This window comes from Conger conger, chromosome 2 (genome assembly GCF_963514075.1).
Source record: "Conger conger chromosome 2, fConCon1.1, whole genome shotgun sequence".
Lineage (NCBI taxonomy): Eukaryota > Metazoa > Chordata > Actinopteri > Anguilliformes > Congridae > Conger > Conger conger.
Window position 1 is genome coordinate 9,075,684 of NC_083761.1, and position 14,596 is coordinate 9,090,279.

The 14,596-nt window shown below is 49.2% G+C and overlaps 1 protein-coding gene across 5 annotated transcripts in view; it reads right to left on the bottom strand.

Moving 5' to 3' along the window:
* kcnq5b (potassium voltage-gated channel, KQT-like subfamily, member 5b) overlaps nt 1-14,596 on the bottom strand; it is a 154,766-nt gene that overhangs the window by 132,226 nt on the left and 7,944 nt on the right. Inside the window, exon 1 of one of the 5 annotated variants that reach the window (XM_061230087.1) lies at nt 2,119-2,232. The exons of the other annotated variants lie outside the window; for them this stretch is intronic. The gene's annotated coding sequence lies outside the window, so the exon portion shown is untranslated. Of the gene's footprint in view, nt 1-2,118; nt 2,233-14,596 lie in introns of those variants that run through there. 5 annotated transcript variants of the gene reach the window in all.

Sequence of the window (14,596 nt, forward strand, 5' to 3'; positions counted from 1 at the left end):
GGGCGGTGCTACGGTCAAATATGTGTCAAACCGCATGACTGCAGGCCAAATTTAGGAATAAGCTCCCAGCTTTTTATCTTGCCACTGTTACGTTAAACACACAAGTCTATTTTTATTTTTGAAAAGCAACTCTCTGAAAAGGGGGGGGGGGGGGGGGGGGGAGGAAATTAGCATACGCGAGAACATATCGCCATTTATTTCTTCAGCGGCACGAACGCGGAGTAAACCGATGTCAAAACAAGCTCAGCTCCGAGCGTGAGCCGCATTGTTTGCAGAATATCAGGAGTGCACGGAGGAGACGCACTATAATCCCCGCTCCCCGTGCCGAGGCCGTAATCACCCGAATTTTCTGTTCTCCTCGGGCCGCTCGGTCGTTCTAACAGGATCCCGCCCTGTCTGGGCCCCGCCCCGCTCCCTCCCCCCCCTCACGCTGTGTCCTCAGCGATCGCACCGGGGGCCCGGGGTCTCTGTCACCGTGACGACGAAGCGCGAACAAAACAATATCTATTCACCACATTCACCTCGCAAACCGCCGGGGCGAGAGGGCGCTTTAAGGAAATGCAGGAGACAGCACAGCGCGCTACGCGAGATTCCTGCAGCCCGTCTTCAGCTGAATACGGCCTTCCGGGGGTTTTGTACTCGATACGAGACTGTGTATCAGTTTATTTAGTTCATTTCTGTAAATGCGCCAGAGTTTGCCAGGAAGGCTCATTTTCATCTGTAGTTCAGCGCTCCTCATGTGACCTCATTATAAAGACGGCAGCTAACGTTTTTATTTTTACCGTTAGACCGACGGGCGATCAACGGTAGGTCAGGGCGCAGGTTTTTTTTTGTTTTGGCCCAGCATGCAGACACCTGACTCTATTCATCGAGGCGTTGATTGAAGGCCGTGATTAGTTAATTAGCTGAATCAGGTGTCGTAGCGCTGGGGCTGAAAACCAGAACCTGCAGCCACCCACGCGCACCGCGGCGGGAGACCATGGATCAGAAGCTCTGCGTGAAAGCACAGACCTTCTCATTGGCTGGCTGGCTGACGGACAGCTTATGGGCACGGCGCGCGAAGGTGAGTCTGAAAATGAGTTTCACTGCTGGTCTCAACGCAAACAGGCCAGGCCTGCCGAGATCCACAGCCACGCCAAGACACCGCAGCCAGCCATGAAAAACATTCAGACATTCAGAGCCTCACACGTCTGGGATTATACCTAAATATAAGTTATATATAAATCTCTCGTTAAAAAAATCTTTTAATTCTCCAATAAAACCAATAACGACGGTGGGTTTTCCGTATCCCGCTCGGTGCCAAGAGCAATAATTCTATTTCACAATCCTCACCAGAGCCCAAACAAACATAAATTATTTTGACAAATATTTCCAAACCTTTTACTTTACTTTTCTTTTTCTTTTTTACTCGTATCCAAAAAGTGTCGGTTGAGCTGTTGTGGAGGGCTCTAGCTTCAGGCTATTTAAGACTCTTTAACACTCCGGTGCCTGTGGATATTCATTCCAGCTAATTAACTGAATCCATCAGCTTTCCATTTAGGCCAAGAGTCAGGCCCTCTCGCATGTAGAACACACTGCTAGCATGCACATTCCCACATAGCCTGGAGGCCAAACTCAGTGCCACTGTATCCCTGTGATTCAGACGAGCAGCAACAGCTTCATTCCCGCTCACTGGGATCTGGAATATTCTTTGAACCGTTTTATTTTTCACTCGTGTTAACACGGCGAGCCCAGATCTGTCAAGTTCCAGTGGAGGAAGGCTCTGCACGTGCATCATCTCAGTCGCCGGGTCCAGTCGGAGCGATATTCAAGCTGTTGTCACGGACACGTCAGCGAGAGGAAATGTGTACGCATAACATAATAAGGAAATAAATGAAAGGAACGGAAAAAGATTTGGATTTAAAAAAGATGATAACCAAAAGAATAACTGAACTGCTAAATAATTCGTATTAATCTTTGCAGGAAGAGTAAAGTTTACCAAGCTGCAGTACCCATAGAGTGGACAAGTATACAAATTGTATTAGAGCAGAGGAAAAGTAAGTAAAGCCATTTCTCAGCGTGCGGCTGGTTCCTGCAAGGCTCGCTGGATCAGGGGCCGAATGCAAGGTGCAGCCGTACCTGCAGTCATTGAGTCGGGATCCGGCAGTGGAGTACTGAAGCCGTTTGAGAAAATGGCCGCCCGCTGTTCATTCATCACAGTTCAGCGGGATGGGCCTGGATGGTCCGCACCACGGGCTGCTCACAAACCGGCTGATTAAATGGCGTCTGCCTCTGAAATTCACTCAAGCCATCAGACATAAAAGCATTAGCCTTCTTCGCCCCCCTCCCCCGATCCCCAGTCGGGCCATTTTTTTAATCGGTACTCCTGCGGTTTGATTGCAGGCCACAAACCAGGCAGCGGAACCAGGCACTACACTGCAAAAAACATCTTAAGAAGCGTTTTAGTAAGAAGACTTATGCTTCACGTTTTCTTAAACCATTGGCAAATCTTAAATTGAGTCAAGCTCCCTCACCTCATTGGCAATATTTTTGTGATATTTAAAAAAGTAAAAGATAAAAGATTTTAAGTCTCAATATAAGACTGACTTATCTGTTGGTTCTTGCTGTGTGTGCTGTTCCCCAGCTCAGACTGCATCTTTACGTTGGAAGGCGGTTTGACTCTGGACAGCTCTTAAAGCACGTTATCTTCCTCCGTAGCGCTGAGGCCCAGCTCAATCGAGGAAACGGGGCTCAAAACGGCTCTAAAAAGGCACCTGAGATGGAAGAGACTGTGGAGTACTTCCAGAGGAAACACAGCCTACACAAGCATCTTAGTCTTATATTTAGACTTAAAATCTTATTTCTATTACTTTTTTTGCTAAATGCTAAATGAGACAAGAAGACTGACAATGAGGTGAGAAATTTTCACTTGCCAAGCAAACAGTAACTTCAAATAAGCTAATATTATCTTATTACAAGACTAAATACGCTTGTTACAGCAGCCATTTTTGGAGTGTACTGCGTCTCCATTTTTGGCCTCCGCCGGTTACCCAGGATACCGTCCTGCCCGAGGCATCCTGTTCGGCACGTGTCCTGGCGAACGGTTCCCGCCGGTGTGACACTCGGAGCGGGACGGCTCTTTCCGAGGGAGGGCGGTGAGACGGGCGCACTAGGGGTTAACCGCCCCGCACCGTTCACAGATTACCAGAGGAATTTCCAGTAACTTTCCACATTTCAGGAAAACAAATAGGGGAGAGTTTTGGTTGGCCGGGGCTGTGTGGGATTATCGGGTCCTGGGAACGCCTGCGGTTTCTCAGACCCGGAGGTACGCTGGGAAGCTGAAGCAGGGACGGGACGGGGGGGGGGGGGCGGGGCTGGCCTGAGTGGGGGGGGGGGGGGCACCTGTGGCCCTGTCCCGGCTCACAGAGACAGCTCTGTTTGAGCAGTCTCTCCCCTGTGCCCAAAATATACACAGCTGCTCTTGCTCTGCCCTCAACCATCGCCTGGCCCACCTCACGACAGACTTGTGTATCCTAGTTCATTTTAGGCGGTTACGAGCTGGAATTTTGGAAATTTAGTTTTATTTGAAAATGTAATTTGTTTTTGTTTAAAAATATGCTTATCCCTTATTTGGACACAAGTAATATTTCTTGGCATTACTGACGACTATAAACGAAAGATCTATTTTAACCGACTTCGTCATTAGGTTTCGGTTAGTATCACGCATCCTTGAACGTTCTCAGGAGAGCATTTCAGTGATAACAGCAGTCACGGTAAAATACGTACTTCACCCACGTCTCTGCAAGGCGTTGGATAAGAGGGTCGTGCGCTTCAACAAAAGAGGAGGCATGCTCGTCGAGCCCCGGAGAAGTCGCGCGTCACCGTGTGGAAGCCCCGCTGTGTGGATTTCTTAGTGTAGTAGCCTCCCCAGGATGGGGTCTGTCTCTGGTATGAATAAATGATGGAAAAGATGGGAGCGATGAGTTGTGGTCCCTTCGTTAATTAAAGCCTGTCACTGTCACCGCCCTGGACAGACAGCAGGACATCACCGGGGAACCCGCCCAACAACTGGGATAATAAACACCTTGGTTTTTCTCCCTGAAAGGAGACAGTGTCCATCTGTATGCGGCTTTCTGTACACCTGTAATGGGAGCGACCACCTCCTGGCCTGGACCGCGGTTGCCCGTGGCAACATCGTGAGAACTCGTTATTGGCTGGGGGTCGTTGGGACCTCACGGGCAGGATCGGGACAGAGGCTGGGGTCGGAGGAGCCATCCTGGGGTTAGAAGCCATGGCCTATATGAGCCACTCTTCCTTACTGAGCTGCTCCTTCTAGCTCTAAAAACTGAAAGAAAAACTTCTCCTGACACCATGTGTGTGAGAAAGTCCCTGGATACAAGTAACAAGGAAGGAAAGTCAAGGGGCATGAAGACTACTCCACCGAACCCCCATGTTTTGTTTTGTGTCCTATTCAGACACGCAGCCACACATTTGAGGAAGCCCCAAAAGCTTCTTGAGGGCCATCCCAAAAATGAATTGCGACCTGTCCGTTATTGATTTATATCGCACAATAATAATACTCATTCGTTAATTACCTGGCGCTTTTATCAAAAGTGACTTACAGTTGATTAGACCAAACAGGGGACAATCCTCCCTTGGAGCAATGCGGGGTTAAGGTCAACAGTTGTGCAGATCTAATCTTGGCTACACCAGGGCTTGAACCACTCACCTTCCGGGTCCCAGTCATGCACCTTAGCCACAACATAGGGGCGCAAAACAGCGTTTGTGAGCGTGCTGAAAATGTGTCTGAAACAGAGCCCGTCTCTCCCCTCTCCTGCCCCCTATGTCCACGCCGGGGGGCCAATCGCGAGGCGGAGGGAGGCGTCGGGGCACGCCTCATTTCACGTCTCGCTGAATCGCGCTCACCGCGGCCCGTCCTCCGGCTGGCGGCGACTCGACCGCCTCGCCCGAAAGTAGGACGGCTGCCCGCATTAATTACCAGAGCCCCGCCGCCAACCGCCGCTAAAAAAAGCACAAACCAGACAGGAACTACCACGTCCGAAAAAAAAGTGACAGGGCAGCGAAACGTGACGCTCGTTACCTGATATTTCCCAGTCAGCAGATGCCGTTTCCCGGGGCGAGAGAACGACTCACGCTATCTCCTGCCACACCGCTCGGTACCTGCTGCAGGAGTCCAGCTCTTAACCCTTTCAGGTGTTTAAGGAGTTTAAGACACGCAGGTGGAGAGTGAACATTTTGCCCCTGGCTTTAGTCCTGTCATTGCCCTTGACCAAGGCCACCACACTATGGCTGCCCACTGCTCATAAGTATCTAGGGTGATATGCAGAGGACACATTTCATTGCCTTAGAAGGCAATGACAATAAAATTTAATCTAATGAATCGAATCACAAATATATCATAAGAATGTCCTCAGCTGACTATTCTAAAGCTGATGTAACAATCGCTACTGGTAACTAAAACCAATTGTAGAACACTGACCTGGAATTTCTCTAAAAGCCTACTTTACAATGGGTTAAGCACCTCAAACTAAAGGCTGCAACAGCAGCGTCAGACCACGGATTTAACCCAGCAACCCCTTGGTTGTAAGTCTGGTTTGGGGGCCCTGACGGAGGCTGGGGGGTCATAAAGTACTCACTCCTGTTGAACCACAGGTGGCGGGGTGCAGGGGGTGTGTTGAAGCAGGCCACACTGGGTAGCTGCAGTTTGCACCAGCGGGAAAGACAGGAAGGTTATGGCCTTCTTCCTCCCAGATTTACACCTCACAGCCAGGGAAACAAACCACCCCACGCCCCCTCCCCGTGCCAGACTGACACACCAGGAGAAGGGGCGGTGAGAGGCGACGAGGGCACGGGTTGGGGAACACGCCGCTCACAGGATTAGTGGGGCGAGGAGGAGGTCAACGAGAGGACCAGCCCCACAGCCAACAGGGGCCGCTCACACAAACTGCCCTAACTGCCTGCTACGGAGCCACACTAAAACCTCCGCCAGTTCCCACTGCTCTCGTCACGACAACGGCATATTTCACAGAGAGGCCACTCACCAGAAAGATTGCTACTAACTACCACTGCTGACACAAAGATTCCTTAACTCATGAATAAATGAATACCAATTTATTATTTTCTTTTTTCTTTTTTTTTTAAAGAAATGAGCGAAGTCCCACGATGCATTGCACAAAATGTATCAGAACCCGTGTCGACTTTATCAGTTCATTTGTCAAAGCCTGGGAAACAATTGTAATATTTGATTAATGCAAAAAACTTGGCGCATGAAAAAAAAAGAAAGAAAAAGGATGGGCCTAACGATACCCTGGAGGTGCGTATTTCATAATGCGCTACAACAGGCTGAGCGAAGCAAAGACATGCCAACTGTCTCTCATATCCGGCGGGGAGAGTTTTCTCTCCGCGGCTAAATATAGAACCGGAGCCGGTTGTGTGGAGGAAGAGCTGGGTTTGTGACACGAGCAGCAACAGTGACACGCCCTCGTCGGCGCGCTGTCCGGGCCTGCTAGCGTTTTCACAACGTTACCGGAGCGTTCCGTCAACGTCGATACGTTGCGAGAGCGTTGTGACAGCGTTGTGACAGCGTCGTGACGGCGCTGTGACAGCGTTGTGCGTTAGCCGGGAGGCAGGCGCGGCGCGTACCTCCTCTGGCGGTGCCGAGGTGAGCGAGCTGTTACAGACAGAGCTCTGCAATTTACACTCATCAACACCGAGCCGTCCTCTGACGCAAGTCCCCCCGCCGCGCCGTCCCTTCTGCTGCCAGGCTTTCACTGTCAAAGGTTCCCAAAGCGCAGAAAGAAAATCTACGAATTACCGAAAACGCCGCCGCTTTGCCGCCATCACCGCCCATTCCGCAGTCATTTCGGAGAGGAAAACGAAAAAACCTAAAAAAAAACACGACACCTGAATATTTACGACGTTTCTCAAGGTGCGGCTTTTTAAAAATGTGCGCCGTGACCGCTGTCTGCCGTCTAATTCGGCAGTGATAAATCAGAACAATAATGTCACCGTACAGCACTACCACCAAAAAAGGGCAAATGAAATAAGCTGATAAGACAGAGAGGATGATGTCAGTGAGTACCGATAACCCCGGCAGGCTGCTCTTAAAGTGCTGGCGCTGACCCCAGGGGGTCCATCCCTTCTCGACCAGCGACAGGCCGACAGGCCTCCCGTCTCTCCAGCGTCTCCCGTAGAGCCTCCCGTAGAGAGGTGGGGGGGGTGGGGTGGTGGCACAGACGCTCTCCTCCCGCGCTCTTAGGCCGAACACTCTTCCGCCCGAATTACAGCAGGTTTCCAGGGGCGAGCATCTGCTGCCCCACTTCACCTCCGTCTCCCATTAAACCGCCGGAGTCACGAGCAGGGAGAGGAGCGCTGAGGAGCGCCCCGGGGGGGCCAGAGCTGAGGCCGTCTCCTCACACACACATCCAGCAAGGCCTCTACTGTGTTTAAGCTCTCCGGTAGGGACACTGCAAAAATGTCTAAAATGGGGTTTTAGTCTTGTAATGAGACTTCAAATCTTTCTCGCAAGCAGAGTATATTTGCTTGTTTTAAGCTACCGTATGCCTAACAAGTGAGATTTCCATTGCCAAATCTTGAATCAAACTGGTTCACCGTATTGGCAATATCTTTGTCTTATTTGCCAAAAAACGTAATTTTCATAGTCCAAATATTAGACTAAAATACTTGTTGAGAGGGACATTTAAAAAAAAAATGGCATTGCATTCAAACACACATGCACATTGTAACCCAGAGAGGGTTGAGGGCAGGTATGAGAAAGCGACTTCTCGGTACACAGTGGTTTCGGTTTAGGGGACCAAAACAGGAAATGGAGACAGTAATGTCGAGACTGCCACCAGTAACTTCCCTTTATCAATCACCAGTCAGTCATCAGGCAACCACACTGGTACACTTGCTCTTTCTCAAAATTTTCCATCCAGCTACTCTTCACCTAACACTGACTTCCAATACACAGCCAGCTGGGTTTAAACCATTTGGAATTCAGATGTTAACACTGTACGTTTGCAATGTTTAACCTAAAACGCACTTATCAAAGAATAATTCTTCGTTCCGTACACTGTTTCATAGAGTTTTACATATGGACAGAATGTTCTGGAAGCACACGTGAGTTTTATTCAACGTACTGCTAAGCCGGCCTGGCAGGGGCAGAACGAGATTAAATGAATCAGCCATGAGTTTAGTCATAAAACTTTCTTCAGAGGAAACATGAGCCACTTATTACACACAGGGGACAGGCTGTGCAGTACAGAATTTGGGGACGGTCAGAAATGCCCTTTGATTCCCCACAGTGCTGCAGAAACACCACAGAGGCCAGCATGCACTGTGAACTTCTGAAGGACTGGGGCTAACCCAAGTATTTCAGTCTTATTGCGACTTTAAAATATTACTTTGTTTACTTTTTTGCTAAATAAGACTGTTGGGATATATATATATATATATATATATATATATATATATATATATATATATATATATATATGAATATTGCCAATGAGTTAAGACAGTTTGATTAATTTCAAGATTTGCCAATGGGATAAGACAATTCCACGTGTCAAGCAAAAAGCAAGCAAATATATACTGTGTTCTACTTTTGAGAGAAAAACTTTAGATCTAAAATCATGTACGAAGATTAACATGATAGCCTTTTTCTCAGTAAAAGGCGTTTGAAGGGAGGGGGAGAATTGCACAGCATACCTGAACACTTCCAATAAAGTGAAAATGTAGACAAATAATCATCAACAATTTATGTCATCTGAGCTAAACAGCAGACATAAAATCAGAGCATGGCATGAGTTGTTTTTTCAAATCCAGTGTTCTCTAAACCTTTTCATAGATGTAGGGGCTAGAAAGTGAATTTCCAATTAACTTTTGACACGCCCTGTTTACAGTGCAATTATTGTCATTGATTAAAAATGTTTTCGATTAAATGCATGAAAAGCAGCCAACGAGATGGAAGTGGCGTCCCTGCATGGGAATGGCGGTACTTTAATGGGACAGGGCAGTGAACCATCACCTTCCAGCTCTCACTCCTGGAGGAGCTGAAACTCTGCTCTCACTCCTGGAGGAGCTGAAACTCTCCTCTCACTCCTGGAGGAGCTGGAGGAAGCTCTGCTCTCACTCCTGGAGAAGCTGAAGCTCTGCTCTCACTCCTGGAGGAGCTGGAGGAAGCTCTGCTCTCACTCCTGGAGGAGCTGGAGGAAGCTCTCCTCTCACTCCTGGAGAAGCTGAAGGAAGCTCTCCTCTCACTCCTGGAGAAGCTGAAGCTCTGCTCTCACTCCTGGAGGAGCTGAAACTCTGCTCCCACTCCTGGAGGAGCTGAAACTCTCCTCTCACTCCTGGAGGAGCTGGAGGAAGCTCTGCTCTCACTCCTGGAGGAGCTGAAACTCTGCTCTCACTCCTGGAGAAGCTGGAGGAAGCTCTGCTCTCACGCCTGGAGAAGCTGAAGCTCTGCTCTCACTCCTGGAGAAGCTGAAGGAAGCTCTGCTCCCACTTCTGGACTGGCTGAAGGAAGCGATTGTGTGTCTACGCTGATCCTTTCCTGAAAGGTTTGGGTCAATTCAGTCAATTCAGGAAATTAATTACCATCCAGTTTAAGGACTGAAGAAAATGGCGATAAGGATCAAAATGTTCTTGCATCTTGCATTGATGAATTTGGATTGAAATTGAATGTTCTGAATTAGCTGAATTCAAATACAATGAATCCCTAGTGCCACTCCCATTGGAGATCATAGGGACGGCAGGACCAATTCCCTCACAGAATTCTGCTTCCACAGCGAGAGTTGGGGGGGGGAGGTGTGGGGTGTGCAAGAGCTAGTATCTGTCTGCTTCAAAGAGGAGTCCCCCCCCCCTCTCCATAGGGCAAAGCCAGACGCGAGCCGGCCACTCCGAGTTCAAAAACACGGCTTCTGTCTTATGTTACCCCGCACACTGACGATCAAAACATGGCCCTCCTTCTTTTTCAAAGGCCTCGGCCCACCATTTACCCTGGCTCTGGAAACAGGCCCGGCGCTGTTTACCGCCCCGTAACTTCTCCCCCTTTACAGACATCATCCTCAATTGAGTTTGACACAGACTTTTTCCATTGAGTCACAGGCTGCGTTTGGCTTTGCGTACTTTCTTAGTACAAATAAGAGAGAGGCACCTTGCAGGAAAACTCACGTCTCTCCAGAGGAGCTGCAGTGCTCCCAGTGCACTGCTCCCCTCCAGTGACAGTGCGGCGTACCCCAGGGGCCCCTCCAGTGACAGTGCGGCGTACCCCAGGGGCCCCTCCAGTAACAGTGCAGATTACCCCAGGGGCCCCTCCAGTAAACGGCAGCAAACAGCGACACCAGACAGTGATGAAAACCACTTCAGCCGCGACACATTGTCAATACACGGGGTTGGGGGGTTGCAGTGATTTTTGTGCCCTTTTAACATCAGGGATCTCTTTGAATACTTAACAGATATCGGCCGCTTCAGGAGCCTTTATGGGAGACCGGCGAAGGAACAGTGAAAGGGTTTGAAAATGGCACGTCAGTTTAGCGGCGTAAGACGGACCCTTGCTGGGGCCGGCTGAACTGTAATGGAATGCAGGCTGAAAGGCCGTCATTGCATTACAGGCATTTAGCATTTAGCAGACGCTCTTCTCCAGAGCGACTTAAACGTATTATTTATTTATTTTTTATTTTTATCCACTGATGCGGCCACATATTTACTGAAGCAATTCAGGCTAAGTACCTGGTCTAATGGTGCAACGGCAGCGTCCTGAAACCTCCAACCTTTTGTCTACAAGCAGGGGTGCCATATGGAGGGGGGGGGGGGGGTTAACCCTTAGTAAGTCTAAGGGCCCTGAATGAAAAATTGTGCTGGAAGTGTGCAGGGATGGGGCAGCCTGGGGTTGTGGGGCCCAATGTGTTATCTTTTTCATGGGGCCCAATATCCCAGATGGCACCCCAGTGCGGTACCAATATCCCAGACTGTCACCCCAATGTAGTGTCACCCCAGTGTAATGCTAACCCCAGTGTCACACCACCCCAGTGTAGCATAATGAGAGAAATACACTCTGTCACACTGCAGAGATGCTGAGTCAGGCATGACTATAATTGGGAAACCTTCAGAGTCTGTGAGCTGCTCACATTAGCCGCGCTCATGCACGACACCAAAAGTGCATCACCTCTAACCGGCCTGCACATGGTCAGTATGACACAAACACTAAGGTGGAGGGCTTTTGCATAATTCAGAGAGAGAATGAGAGAGAGAGAAAGAGAGCGAATAGTAGACACGTAGCTCATGTTAAGCGTGACTTGGTGATGGATCAAAAATAAAACAAATATGATTAATCAATGCAAATAAGGAATGAAATGATGAGGGAAAGATGTTGCATGAAAGACAGAGATGCAGAAAGAGAGTGAAAAGAGATGGAAGCGAGAGACAGCAATAAAAATCTAAAAACAATTTAGAATTCTAAGAGTAAAATAATAAGGGAGATATACATCAAATTAGGGATTCAGCGACAGACAAATTGAGAAAAAGACAGGGAGAAAGAGATGGAGAGAGAGGGAGAAAATGTAAGAGAGTAAGAGAGGGTAGAGGCAGAAACAGAGAGAGATACAGTGAGACTGTGCTCACTATTTTAAGCCTCATAATTAGCAGGTGCACTCTGTTTGGATGGGCCTAAGAATGGCAGCCTCCCTGCCCCAGCTCTGTATTTTACACCACACACTGAGCACCGAGCAGCAAAGCCACACTGAGCACCGAGCAGCAAAGCCATACTGCCAACCTCAACCCAAAAGCATACTGCTAACCTCAACCCAAAAGCATACTGCTAACCTCAACCCAAAAGCATACTGCTAACCTCGACCCAAAAGCACACTGCTCACCTTAACCCAAAAGCACACTGCTCACCTTGACCCAAAACAACACTGCTATCCTCGACCCAAAAGCACTCTGCTCACCTCGACCCAAAAGCACACTGCTAACCTTGACCCAAAACCACACTGCAAACCTCAACCCAAAAGCACACTGCAAACCTCAACCCAAAAGCACACTGCTGACCTCAACGCTAAACCACACTGCTAACCTTGACCCAAAACCACCCTGCTCACCTTGATCCAAAAGCACACTGCTCACCTTGAACCAAAAGCACACTGCTCACCTTGAACCAAAAGCACACTGCTAACCTCGACCCAAAAGCACACTGCTAACCTCGACCCAAAAGCACACTGCAAACCTCAACCCAAAAGCACACTGCAAACCTCAACCCAAAAGCACCCTGTAAACCTCAACCCAAAAGCACACTGCTAACCTCGACCCAAAACCACACTGCTAACCTTGACCCAAAACCACCCTGATAACCTAGACACAGCTACTGAAATATGCCATTTCAGCCTTATTGGGTGACTCACAGCGAACACGAAACATTCTCACAAATGTTGCAGCCGTGTAGTGATAATGTTATAACATTGACAAAACACTCCAGTAACATTGTGAGAACATTTTGAGCTCGCCGGGATTAAAATACGTGTGAAAGCAGACTGCCGATCGACGATACTGGCTGTACGCTGCCAAGGACTGGAGCAGGAAGCCAAAGCGAAGGGGCAAGGGGGTGAGAAATAGCGAGGGTGACATACAGCCAGTCGCAAAGCACTCTGCACTTCTGAGAGAATGCTACAAGCACTTCTGCACAATTGAGCAATTTACTCGAATGCAGGCTTCTGAATCTCCAGGCTCAGAAAAAAAAAAAATCCACAAGGTCGACCACATGAAAAACACCGGCGAGACTCTTACATAAAAGACCAGGCTTTTGTTGCGAGCGTAGAGTTCAGGTCCTGCTGTGCATGACCACTGGCTGTGATAGTCTGAGGAGAGAGAGAGAGACGGTGTCTAACCTCTATTCTGATGGCTAGTGTGCCGCTTTATGTAAGACCCTTTTCGTTGGTGCAGTGAGTGACAAATGCGATTTTTCTATTCGTAACCACCGCTCCATTATCACAGAGTAAAAGAAGTACCACACAAATCACGCTGCCAGTTGAGCTTTACAACTTTCCATTCGGTACACATAGCACCTCGAGATATTTTAGTTAGAGAGGTCCAGCAGATTACTGTTATTGCAAACGCTCATATCGGAGATGTGTTTATTGTGGCTTCACAGCTCGTGGCTGGCTGGACCCGGTCTGGAGTAAACATTGAGACGAGTCCAACACAAACAGAAACGTCAGGAGGACCGTGGAGGATCAGACGGCGGTGCAGCAGGACGCGTGTGGAAGCGGGGTCATGGGGGTCACGAGGGTCACGGGGGTCACGGGTGGGGTCTGTCTGCTGTGGGTGGGGTCAAAGGTCGCAGGCAGGGTGGGTGAATGCATGTAATTTGGGACACTTCTTTGTAAATTCAGAGGCTGCCCTCACCAGACATTACATTACATTACAGGCAATTAGCAGACGCTCTTATCCAGAGCGACGTACAACAAAACGCAGTTGGTGGTGAGGGTTAACTCAGGCAGACTCAGAACCTGAAGTGTCCCAAATTACCTGAAGTTACCCAACTGTATAAGGCACACTCAAGTCAAACTCCAGTCCTGGAGGGCCGCAGTGTCTGCTGGTTTTTGGGTTGTTCTCTGGAACCTGCGGTTCATTCAAGTCATTGATTGGCTAAAGAATCCACACACCTTGTTCTCAAGGCCTTAATTAACAGCCGATTGGAAGGAAACCGGCAGACACTGCAGCCCCCTGGGGATTCAGTTTGACACCCCTGGTATAAGCAGTCTGCTGTAGGTGGGACCTAGGATTGTACAGTAGGATTTACAAAGCACATCTCACTCAACAGCTAGGGCAGGTCTGCCCAACCCTGTTCCTAGAGATCTACCTTCCTGTAGCCTTTCACTCCAACCCTAACAAAGCACACCTCATTCAACGGCTTGAAATCTCAGTGAGCTGCTAATTAACAGAGTCCAGTCTGCCCATTTATGGTTGAACTGAACTGAACTCCAGAAGCAGGGTCGGAAACCACTGTGTGTGGGATTAACCAACGGCAGTGGGATCGGGGTATTATGGGTGGGGTCAGAGAGCAGCGGAGGCAGACCGTGCGGCTGGTTTTGAACCTGTGAAACTGGGGCAGAGTTGAGCCAAAATGGGGCACTTCGCCCTGGTGTTTCAGCAGCAGCGTCGGGTGACTTCCTGGCGCATACGGCGAGCCAGGGACTGAGTAAGACGGCGCAGGGTGTCGGAGCCCTGCATGCCTCGGCAGAAATGAACACTGGGGGGCAGGTATCCGTTTACAGACGCCTTCCTGCGTCCCGCATACTTGCAGGAATAAGAGTCCATTAATCCCCGAGTGGATGAAAGACTGCAGTGTGTGAGACAGGCGGGGCAGGGCCCAGTGCTGAAAGCCTGGGCCAGACCCTCACACTCAGACACCCAAACACACACTCACACACACACCCAAACACACACTCACGCAGCCACGCACACACACACACACACACACACACACTCACACACACACCCAAACACACACTCACACACACACCCAAACACACACTCACACACACACCCAAACACACACTCACGCAGCTACGCACACACACACACTCATGCAGCTACG